This window comes from Cupressus sempervirens, chromosome 2 (genome assembly GCF_028749045.1).
Source record: "Cupressus sempervirens isolate cs-2001-9-10 chromosome 2, ASM2874904v1, whole genome shotgun sequence".
Lineage (NCBI taxonomy): Eukaryota > Viridiplantae > Streptophyta > Pinopsida > Cupressales > Cupressaceae > Cupressus > Cupressus sempervirens.
In genome coordinates, this window is record NC_143119.1 from 95045621 (window position 1) to 95059175 (window position 13555).

Here is a 13555-nt window from a genome sequence, read left to right on the forward strand (position 1 = left end):
AGAAGGTCTAATCAGATCAAGAGAAGAAGGATAAATTTGAGCCCACATAACTAGGTCCATATGTCATCACAATATCTTTTGGCTTGAGAGCATATCAATTATCTACTTTAGAAGGAAAAACTATGAACAATCCCACCAATATCATTCGCCTTGAGAACTTCTACATCTGAGCCACTTAGTGTACCCTGTTAGTCCTAAAGAAGTACAAAAATGTCATAAAAAATCTTGAAAAAATACCAAAAATTATAATATCAATAAAGAAAAGAGAATAATAGAAAAGATAAAAGCACAAAAACAAGCATTCAATAGTGAAGACTTGACAATTTAAGCACCTTAGATAGGTCACCTGATGAAAACCTAGAAAAATGTGTCATGTGTGCTTGGACCTTCCCATCATCTATGAAAACTCATCTCCAATTCCCATAACATTCCTTCGTCCACTTACCCATATCCCCAAGGTATTCCAACATCGCACAATCGAAGAACCTATATCAGTCACCATCCTTGTAGAAAATCCAAAAACATTGTATTCTATCCTAATCTAAATGTACTATAGATCCATCATGTATGATATCATCCTATATCTTCACATGTACTATAACTAGAGCTAGATGTATAATATCTCGTGTACTATATCAAGAACTCACTATCACACTATCCTACACACTCAAACATGTGCTATATAACACATCCCACACAAACCTCCATTCCTATAAATAGCTCTTGTATACTGTCATCCTTGTAAATATTTCAATTAGTTCCATTATGTATAGCATCCCTCATGTTAGTCATCAGTCATTAGTCATCTGTCGTCAGTCTTGTTTTACATAGCCCAATATTGTGCTAGTTCATATTAATTAGGTCCTCTAGTTCTCACCACTCTGTACTCCAAAAATTCCTCATGCAAGATCCTTTGTCATCAAAGTATTGTCCTAAAGGTTTCTAGTTATTATTTAATCTAGGTTCTAGGTGCTATTGAAAATTCCTTGCATGATATGTATTTCCTCTCGTCTAATTTTGGTCTATCAATATCTAGCCCTACTAATTTCTCTGGTAAAAGGTTACTTTTTCATGGATTTTACTATTTCTTCCAATGTTCATTTTCAAATTTTGGTACTTGATTATCTTTTCTAAGTAGTTTAGTTATCCCCTACTCAAGGTCACCATGATCATTCTGGCAATCTGAGAGCAAGATCTCCATCAATCATTTGTTTGTTTATCTTTTATGCTTATGAATTAGTTGAGTATAACCTTTGCATATTCAAACATGTGATCATTTATGTTTACATGGTATAGTTGGGAAATATCACTTGCTTGTGGTTTACCCAATATTGTTTCCACTCTGACTTCCATTGGGATTCATTTTTTATGTGAGGGTGATCCTTGCATGTCTATTATGAGTCAGTCCAATGCAATGACAATGACAAGGCCTTTGTGTTCTTGGTAACCTTGGCAGGTCCCCAACATTTCTACATCAAATTAAGTGCTCAACTACATGGTGGTTCTCCTTATGGAGAATCTCATGCTCAAGCTTCAAATGGATTCCATCTCCTCCCCCATTCACAAAAAAGGAAAAATAAAAAGATTTCATTTTATTATACTATCAACATCAATCCTACATCCTTATCCTATCTTGAATCCTATCCAAAAAATATAGAAAGATCCTACAAGCTTTCAAAAATTCACCCATTCGCCCACTCTCATATTAATGGTTCAATTTAAAAGAAAAATCCCCCATTCATCCCTCATGTAATCCCTTCTATCTACCAAATTTGTCTAAATTGTGCAAGTGATATATCCCTACCTAGGAGAACAAATTGCCCAATGATATGTTGCAGTATGACACATTCCATTCATGGAATTTTCCATTCACTTTATTTTGACTCATACTTATTACCTTTTCATCTTCATTGCATTCATTTGCATTTAGAATCATTCATTATTTCATTTCATTTACATTAGTTATTTTAATTTCATTGCATTCCATTTTCATTAGTTCTTTTAGTGTCATTTTGTCTACATTCTATTAAGTGTTAGATTAATTTCATCCATTACTATTTTGTTAAACATTCATTATCATTTCATTAAACATTATTTCATGTCATTTCATTACAATCCATTTGCATGCATTATCACATTAGGTACATTAATTTGTTTAGTATCATCTCATTACAATTATTTTTCATTTCATTCACATTTGTTCCAGTAGGTGCATTAACATTCCATTACCACATAAAACACTTTTTTTTTCATTAGTTCATTCATTTCATTTCATTTATATTACTATCTTATCATTCCTTGTGGGACCAATAGCATACCATTATGTTCTACATTTCATTACATATAAATAACAAACATTTTTACATCAAAAAACAATATATACATAAACAAAATTTCATCTCATACATAAGCATGATTGTATAAACATAAATCATTTTCATATCATCCATAACATCCATAAAGTCTGCATCCCATCCATATATAAATAAAAAATATTAGAAAAACATTACAAAATATTAAAAAACAATAGTCTAGAATATTAGAAAAACATTAAAAAATATTTTAAAAACATTAGTCTGAAAATTAGAAAATATTAAAAAAATATTATTATAGAATATTACAAAATATTAGAAAAATATTACAAAATATTAAAAAAACATTATAAAATATTAAAAAACAATAGTCTAGAATATTAGAAAAATATTAGAAAACATTAAAAAAATGTTAATCTAGAATATTAGAAAATTCTTAGTATAACATTACGAAACAAATTTAGAAAAATATTAATCTTATTAGAAAAATTATTAGAAAATATATTAGAAAATATTAGAAAAACATTAGAAAATATTTTTAAAAAAATTAGTCTAGAAATTAGAAAATATTTAAAAATATTTTTTAAAACATTATTATAGAATATTACAAAATATTAGAAAAACATTAAAAAAAATTAAAAACATTAATCACTAATATTTTTCTAATATTAGTATAACATAAAGATAAAATTTAGAAAATATTAGTGTTATTAGAAAAATATTAGAAAAAAATTTAGAAAAAATAATAGAAAATATTAAAAAAACATTAGAAAATATTTTTAAAAACATTAGAAAATATTTTTAAAAACATTAGTTTAGAATATTAGAAAATGTTAGAAAACATAACAAAACATTTTAAAAATATTATTCTGGAGTATTAGAAAATTATTAACTTAAGATTAGGAAACAAATTTAGAAAAAAATTAGTATTTAACATTAGAAAATACAAAAATAATAAGTTAAAAAGTCTAACCCTATATAACCCTTGTTTGAATCTTAACCCTAACCCTAAGCCAAACCCTAACTCTAACTCTAGCTCTAACTCAAACTCAAACCCTAACTGTAACCCTAATTTTAACCCTAACCCTAACCCTAATCATAACTCTACCTCTAACCCTAACTATAATTTAATTTTATAACTTTAACTCTAACTGGATAGCTTGAACCCTAACTAGCTCTAACTCTAACTCGAACCCTAATTATATAACTCTAATTGTAACCCTAACTATAAAGCTACCCCAAACTTTAACTATACCAGGCTATTGTTAACCTTAGAACTATAACTTGATTCTTAACCCTAACCTTAAGCCAAATCCTAACTCTAATTCTAGTTCTAGAATCCAAGCTCAAACCATAACTCTAATTGTAACCCTAACTAGGTAATGAGGTAACCCTAACCCTAACTCTAATTCTAACCCTAACCCTAACTCTCATTCTAACTCTAACTCAAACTCAAACCCTAATCTAACTCTAACCCTAATCTAATTGAAAGCCTAATCCTAACGAGCTCTCTTTCTCATGTATGATATATTGATGTGTAGATTAGATGATGTATGATTTGTATCTTTTAGATATAAATTTGTGTACTAGACTACATGTATGTATATGTATATTTACAATTTATATTAGCTTGATCATTGTAGATATGACTTCACACAATCAACCTGCTCATCAACTTGAGGGTGATGAGGCTCCTATTGTGACTCCTACTAGTGCGGCTCTTGTTGTGGCTCATGGTCCTGCCCATGGTGGGGCTCGTTGTGTGGTTCATGTTTCTCATAGTGGAGCTCATGTTGTGAATCATCGTGGGGCTCATGCTAGGGCTCGTGTTGCGGTTCCTAGTGTAGGTTCTGGTTTGGCTCTCGGTGTGGCTCCTGTTGCGGTACCTCCATGCATTGATATTGATGCACTGCTTGCATTTGTAGAGCAAGAGGTTATTAAATTAAAGCAGTCTATATTGTCCTCCAATGATGGTTTATATAGAGACATATGTGTGACCATATGTAAGAGTTTATAGGATATGACTACTAGATTTAGAGCACATCATTTATCTACCCCTGATGTATTAGCTACCATATCTAGGGAGCTTAGAGTTGAGATTTTGAGAGATGCATCTTTTGATGACGTGAAGAGGGTGACCCCCAAACATTGTAGAATATCTATTTCCTCTCATCTAATTTTGGCCTGTCAATGTCTAGCCCTACCAATTTCTCTAGAAAAAGGTTACTTTTTGGTGGATTTTACTCTTTATTTCAATGTCCATTTTCAAATTTTGGTTCTTGATTATATTTTCAAAGTAGTTTAGTTATCCCTACTCAAGGTCACTATTGACGCAAAAGCTTGCACCCTTGCCTAAAGTCTTACCTCAAGGTAGCCTCGCGTAACATGGAAACAATCTCTAAAGTGTTGGACTTTGTGACTTGAGATTGAGTCTCTGGAGAAGGCCAACTTTCTTACTATCAAGGTGCACCTGACTATTTCTTGAGAGGAAAAGGGAGAAGGAATGCATGAGAGAAAACTACCTAATCTAATCTTAGAGGAGGTGATACACCAAATAGTATGTTCAACCTTGTCTCTGCCAAAGTATGCACAGTTCATCAATATAACCTCAAAGTATACAGATTCAATCCTTGCTTAATCCAAAAACCATATGTAGATCAAAACCAAAATATTTCTATGAGGAATATACTTCACTTTATATCATTCAAGAACCAAATAGATACAATCATACAGTCAAGAAATGAATACCATACATTAACACAAAGACAAGGATGTATTGCACAATATATTAATGGAAGAAAGGAGATACAACAATATTAACTCAAAGGCAAAGACATTATAGTAGAAAAGCATAGAAATACAATATTACAGAATCAGAGAAAAAGATCAATCTTGAGAAGGGTTAAAAAATCTGCTTTTATAGTACAAGCATAACTCAAATAGCTTCTATCTTAAGGCAACACTTAACAACTGCATTCAAGATGGTAGAGAATAGTCACTGAAAATCTGGGAAAGATCTTATCATGGCACACATCCAGATGCAAGAAAATCACTTATTCACTAAACAGAGCCCTGAGAAGACAGGAACAACAACTATTATCATTCTAACTAATTAGATGCACCAACAGGCGGCAATGGGGAATGATGAAAATGGTTAAAGGAGATCAAAAAGATTAGATCTACCATTAAAGAGCTTCTTCTTCTATTATCAGTACTCCAAGTCATCCATTTCATTGGTCAATATGAGTCAATTCTCAAGCTTTTCCAAGTGGACCAGTCATATTCCATCATTTCACCACCGAACCTGTAATGCCCCACCAAGGGATCCAAAAGAACTAACCTAAAGTTTTACTAAATTTGCCAAACATTTTTTTTAAAAGATAAAGATAACATATAACAACATCATAGAGTAGCAGAAGCAATAACATACAATCATACATAAGCAAACATAATAGATTAAATTCCTTAAGGATTCCAAGATGTTGAGTCACATTTAAATTTAAATAATACTAGGTCAAATAATTAACACATCCACATGAAATAATAACTACAAGTCCAGTCCATTTAAATAATATACATTTGTTCCAAATGCCACTTGGCATTAATTCGAAATACACAATCATCCATTGTACATGTCATAGGGTATGAAAGGTTGAAAGAATATACATTTATAAAATAGATTACATCATCCATTTCGGATCCATGAAACAAGATACAATAAAATAAGTAAAATAATCCACCATAAAGATATAACCATCCATCATAATACACAAAGATAGAATGAAAGGAAATGTAGACAAGGAACTCTAGCCAAGGCATCAACGGACGAATCTCAATAGTAAAAGTAAAAAGCACTACTACCCAACCTCATGGTAACCCAAAAAGGTTTGTTCTCCCAAAATCAAAAGTAATATCTAAGTCAAGGAAACCATAAAAGTAATCTAACTCAAAGGTTCCAAGATAAATCGACATCTAGACCTAGAGGCAAACAAAGACACTTAGGAAATCTATACTACCAGTGGACAAGTGTCATCGCATGAACCAACTCTAGGGTTACCTGGCTCGTCTTTTAATACTCTACCCCCTAGTGACTCTATGTGGCACTAGTATTCTTTCGTATTGACAAGGCATACTAACGATGCATGGTTGAAACCAAGCATCCTCTCTACTCTCATCCTAGTCTGTACTAGCACTTGAGGCATGGGCGAGGAAAACAAAGACTTTTATTAGGTTCATTTTATTCTCATTTAGTATAGTGTTTTCACTTATTAACTACTTATAATGGGTTACCCTGGCAGCCACTTTGGGCCCCAACCTCCATTGCAAGCCACTTCCCAACTTAACATACAGATTACCTACCCTAGGCTCATAAAAGTACAAATCAAAGAATCACAATTTTCACCTTAGTCCTATACACGTGACTAGAAACCATCAAAAGATAATCCATAATAACACCTCAATTCTTTACAAGCAACTGGAAAACATCCCAAAAATAATTGATCGATGACTCAAAGGTTAAGTCAAATAGGTCATACCATTCATCTTCTTTTCACACAAGAACACTAAAAGCAATAACGAACAATGAATCCAAACTCATCATAGAGCATACGAGACACATTACCATGGTTGAGTTTAAAAGATTAGAATCAAATCATCATAATATCACAAACACAGAACTCCCAAGCCTCTGGTAACATCTTGAGACTGGTCAAAGCTAACTCAAACCCCAAAACCCAAATCATAAAACAACATACATATAACAGTGTAGTGTCATAGTTTGGTTTGATTTTGAAAAACACATAGTTTGAGTTTAACAGTAAGGTTTCAATTTTCATTCAATGTAAGTTTTCGAACATATGAATTTTACATTTTACCCTTAACTATATAACTCATTTCTTGTATTTGAATAAAATACACACTTACCCTTATTCGATTTTAAGTTAAATATTCTAAAGTAATTTAAAGGTAATTACTTACTAGATTATTAAGATAATAATTATTGATTTTCAAATAAAATAATTATAATTTTATTAAAATCAAAATCATTAATAATAGTAAAATAAGTTTGAAACTTTATTAAATAATATTCATTATTAATTAAACTTAATTAACAATTATAAAAAAACTATAGTAATATTTATCAATTATTTATTAAATTAATAAATATTAATAAATTTAAATTTAATAATTTTTTTTAAAAGAATCATTTAAAAAATAGCACCTATGACTTTTAAAAAGGCCACAAGCCTGCGTGCAACCATGACAGCTCTGCTGTCGTGATAGTAGAGTACTGTCATGGTAGTACATCTACTGTCATGATAGTAGGTTTGTCATGCATCCCATTAAAGGCCGTTAGTAGCCCTAATGCGGTTGCGACAGAAAAAGGAAGGTGAGAGGTGGGGGTGTGGTGGCCCCACCTCCCCACAATTTTTATTTTTTTATTTTTTTAAAAATAAATTTATTTAATAAAAAAGCCTCCCCCTAGTATCACATTTTATAGTATGTACTATTTTCTTTATAAAGAATTCTATCAATACTCTGATAGAGGAATCACGACAAACTAATCAAATTTTTAATTTAAAACTCCAATTTCTTTTCAAAACCATTCTCAATTTAATTAACCACTTTTAAATCTACAAAATGAGGATTTTACTGATATTGTTAATCCTCATGTATATAGAAGAAAACAATAAGAATACCAGTAGATTCTAATGAAGGATTGAAGAGTTCATCACAATGCAATTTGGAAAAATAATTCACGATCACGATGAAGACAGGATTATTAAATTACATAATTAATTTGGTGAACAAAACACAATGATCTACTTGGTTTTGATGCTAATTCACAAACACCCAAAGATTGTGAAAAAAATCTCTTCTCTCAAAACCTTCTCTCTGAAAAATTCCCTTCTCCAAAATTCTTGGTCCTCCCAAAACTTTGGTTCCTGGAAAATGAACTCTAAATTGCTGATAAGAAGTTTTTTCCTAAATTTGGGGTACTGATTGTGTGATCACCTAAGGGAACTCCTTGATCACCACCCTTTAACTCTTTATTATCTTTTCTTGTATGTTTTCATGCACACTTTTTTTGCAATATAGAATATCTTTAATTATTTAATTTCTCTTTCTCTCTTTATTTAATTTATTATATTTTAATCTCATGCATAAACTTTATGCAATTTAATTAAAATAAACTTTATTAAATAATTGTTTACTCTCTCTTATTCATTTTTGAAGCGTTTTTAATATAATATTTATTAACTTAGGTAATAATAATAATTAGCATTTATCTAAAAATGATCCCATAAATATATTATTATTAAATTAAATTAATATTATTACGCTCTCAAAATAGATTATAATTTTCTCTTTAAATTTAATTTTTTTATTTAATTAATTTCCCAATTAATTAAATATAATTAAATATTGAAATTATCATAATAATTTTCCATTAAATTAAATCAATAATTAATCTTTTAATTTGACTTAATTAACAAAAAAAATCACAAAAGACTTACAAGACTAAATATGGAAACCCATCATAAAATACCACATACAAGATCAAATTCAAGGGTTAAAACCATGAATTTATGTCATACGATGAATTTATAAGGGTAATCATCGCAAATACTTATTCTAATTTTCTTGGACAATTGATTTAAAGGTTAGGATTTTCTAGGACCATTGTATCAGTTTGAAATCCTTTAATCAAGGTTGACCTAATAGTCATTTGTAAATCATTTAAATAAGGTGACATTTGAATGGAATATTCTTAAGTCCTCTAACAAGGCCACTCCTAATAGGGTGATTAAATCCTTTAATAGGGTCACACCTAACAGTGTGTATTGTAATCTTTAATAGGGTTGGCTCATAATATAGCTCACTTCAAAAGAGTGAAAAATAGGTGACATGTTGCTAGTGATTTTTTCCAAATTGAGTTTCCATGTTAAACCCTAGTATCTCACTTGTGAGGATGTTATTTGAAATGTTTTACTATTAATGTTTTACATTCTGCAAGTTTGTTATTATTGGGATAGTGGACTGCAAGTTTTATGTTATTGATAAGTTTCTATAGAGACTGAGCTACTTAATGATTAGATCGAAGTAGTTTGAAGTGTTGAAAAGTTAATTGGTACATCTTGACCTGAGGATAACTGATTCGCCCCCACCCCCCCCCCCCCCCCCTCCCCTCGATTATTCTAAATCATCCTAACATGCAAGTAGTCGATCTCTCCCATCCTTTCCTACAGTCTCCCCCTCTCTACCTCAATAGTCTCTAACAACCCCTGTAGTCTTACCTACTCAATGTGGAGCCCATCTTTCTTTTCCAACAAATCATCCTCTCCAACAGTAACCTATCAAAATGACCTTGCAAAATGTCCCGCTTAGTCCAAAATTGGTTATGCTCTACCTATAGTCTGTATTTCTCCCTCTGGGTATCCCTCAATAGTTACTAGTATAATCATCCAAAAAATTTCATCTAGAATATTAATTTCGCATAATTTATTCATTTTTTATATTGATCAAATCATCAAAAATCTATTTATTCAATTATAACCTATGGTTTGACCACCTTATCCTAAGTCTTCTATTTAATTAAAAGAACATGGTCCCTTTTAATTAAATAAAAAGCCCCACTTCCCACTTATCCTAAGTGTGTACACATAGAGCATTATTCTTATTTTAAAAATAAGAGAAAGCAAAGCTTTTTGTCTCACATGAGTGACACACTTTCCAAGGTGGGTGGAATCTTTATTCTCTTTCACACCTTTTTTTCCTCTTAAACATCATTGTTGATCTTGATTAGGTGAGATGCTTGTGCACATAGATCACTCAAGCTATATCCTCCACCCTCGATTAAGCCTCTCTTGGCTTTTGATCTCAATTGTCTATTTTTCTTTAAAAGAGAGGGCTCCCTCCTCATTCTCTAATCTAGTTCTTTTAGCTAATGCTATCTTGCATGATTTCTAGGTTCTTTTGGAGCTTTGGAGAACTTGGAGCATTCTTGAATTTTGTCATTTTAGCTTAGCTCTCAATCTACTTGCATTATGGCATTCTTAGCTTAGATTTCCTTTATTCTAGATTAGCTCACATAGCTTAAGTAGGAAGGCTTAAAACTATTCATTCTTGTTAGCTTGAATCTTGCATTCCATTTTAGTATAGCTTGCATTTCATTTCATTTTCATTATGATTCTTGGATGCCAGCACTCTTACTCTCATCTTTGAATCTCTCATTCTATGGTGCACCTTGCAAGGGTTGCATACCTTGGTTCATTTGAGAACCACCGTACTATTATTTGTATCCTTGCATGTCATAGATAGAGAGTTATAAGCTGCCTCTTGAGATGCTCTCTTTCATGGTTATTCTTGAGAATAACATTTTATAGAAGTATACCAACATTTTGGTATACATTTTTTGCACCCACTATGGGGCGAGAACCAAGGTTCTAGCTCCATTTTCTTACATTTTTTTGAGTATATATGTGTATAAATATATACATATAAATGTCTTTAGATATATAAGAATATACTAAATTTAGTGCTCTACTCTACTTTTTCGAAGATGTCGAACTTCCAAAAACCAGCGAAGAATTGCGGGAAGAAATTCTTGCAAAAGAAATGGAAAAGGAGTGCATATGATCAGGGGAAGTACTGGCAAAGGCCACCCCTAGTTGAAGGCTAAAATTGGCATCAAAGGATACCTCAAAACAACCATGTCGATCAATTTAAAATTAAAACTAAAAAAAATTTTGAGGTCTTAAATAAGTGCGTTGGAGAACCTCCCAGTCAGATTGGAAATAGAGGGAAGCAAAGATAGAAGATTAATCGATGCATGGATTCATGTTCGATAGCCTCCTTCGCAATCCTAGAGGTACTTAATCCCCATAACCATCACTTGTTTTTCATGCTCGAGCATCTGGACAACCAATTTCGGATCTTTAATTTAACAAAATATGCACACATGGAGCCTACCATAAAACCCATATGCTAGCAATATCCGGAAACACCCCAGATGGAAAGGATTTCTACCAAAACTGATTTGCCTCCATCCTACATCCCTCCACACCATCAAATTCATAACCAAAACTCGGCACCAAATCCTAACGCGTCTGTTGGATTGTGTAAAAACTTGGAAGATCTATCTAGGATATCGATTAGAGAAATTGAAATTACATGGGACAAATGCCTCAAGGGAGGTGTCTTCGCAATTTGGAATGGTCTGCAGCATGATCTCCCTCTATTATCCAACTGGCTGGAGGAAATCTGGGAGGAGCAGGTAAGTATCTCACATTTTTTGAATAAGGCTCTATATGTACAATGTTTAGATGAATCTATAAAAAAGGAGTTTATATTAGTTTCTAAATGCTTTTTCAATGGTTACTGTGTTAAATTCATAGAATGGTCTCAGAATTTTAGTGAAGAAAAGATAGATTGTAAGATGCCTTCCTGGTTTATTTTGCCCTCTCTTCCTCTAGAACTATGTCAAGAAGATATTATTAAATCCATAGGGTTTGTAGTTGGAGAGGTGGAAGGTATTGATGCATCTTTTTATTGTTGTAATAGTATAAAGATACTAATTAATGTTAAGTTTAATCACCCATCTGAATTTAAAAAGGAATTCATAACTAGTAAAGCTAAGTATGATATCCTCTTTTAAACATATAAAGGGAAAATAGTTAACATTTTAAAATTTGATGGATCACTTAAGATCATGCCCAAGATACTTCCCCTGACCTTTGATGTTAGAAGCAAGTTTCCCTGGCTAAGAATCATGTAGAATAGAAGACTTCAAGAACTCGAAGAACAAAATTTTCTAACAAAGCAGCAGAATGTTCAAATAGATCATAAGGAGGGGATGGAATCCAAAGATATAGAAGAGTGTTTGCCAAAAATAAGAAGGCTTAAATCTATTATAGTACCTAAGCCTATAGAACAGTCAAAGATGGAAGCTAATGATATATCCATAAAAAGATAGAAAAGAAAAAAGAAAAAGGGAATGGATAAGAAGGATAGGGATGTAGGTAGAACTGAGAATGGAAAAGGTGGTGATCTATAGATACAGCATATTATTGGAAATATAACAGATAATAGTTTAGATAAAAATGTGACTCCAATCAGAGAAATCACAAAAAAGGGTACAACACAAGAGGAGACTATATATACCACCCAACCAGATCTTAAAGATGGTTGCAAAGGAATAGGTAATAAAAAAATGAGGAAACATTCAGAACAAAATACTCGAGAGGATCCTCAATTGTAGAAGGAGCTACAAGAATTTGAAAGGAAGGATAAAGATAACTACACTCTGATTCCAAAACAAATAGGGGAAGTAAACCAAAACAAGGAACTATCAATTCAAATAGGACAGATCAATTTCAAAGATAAAGAACTCAATGAAACACAAGCCAAAGTCTCAAAAATAATTGAGAATTATGATATAGGTGAAGCAAAAACTGATCTTCTCTTTTCATCTCTGAAAGATAGATTGAAAGAAGGTACTATGCAGATTGATAATTAGGTTTCTCTACAGCAGACATCAAATAGGAATCTCGAGGCAGATCTATCCACTCCTTGCCATAAGAGATCCAAAAGAGCCTCCAAATTTTGGCAAACACCCAATTATCAGTCCACTTCACCCTTTACTCCAGAGGAAAGCTAGACAGAGATGCGGGGTAAGGACATAAACTCAGATAGTTTACTTTGGAAAGAGGTTCAGAACTTCTTAAACAAGGACTCAAAATGCCCTCCAAACATAGGAGTGCTAGAGACTGATGATAAGCAGCTTGAGTAGTTAGTTGAAGAACTAATTCAGGTCTTCAATGATGATAATATAAATAATAGTACTGCCTATCAAAAAGAGTAATTGATCAAAAAAATCATCAAACTAGGGGGGAAAGATTATACAGTTGATGATCTTCGAAGGGATTTACAAAAAATTTAGATGTAGGATAGTCTTATGGAACTGGATAAGCAAAGTGGGAATAAATCAAAAATCACTAAAGGAAAGAATAGGACATCAGTAGGAAATCTGGTAGAACATAAGCCTGAGGCATTGGATGAAGAAGTAATTAGAATTAAGATATGTAGAGAAATAGAGAATGAGGAGTTCAAAAAAATAGGAGATACTGTAACTTCACCAGTACATGACTTAGATGAAAATCAACAAGAACTGGGATTATATATGAATCAAGAAGGACTAAGCCCTCCAATTTTTGGCAAGATGAAAGGAAAAAGAGGTAGGA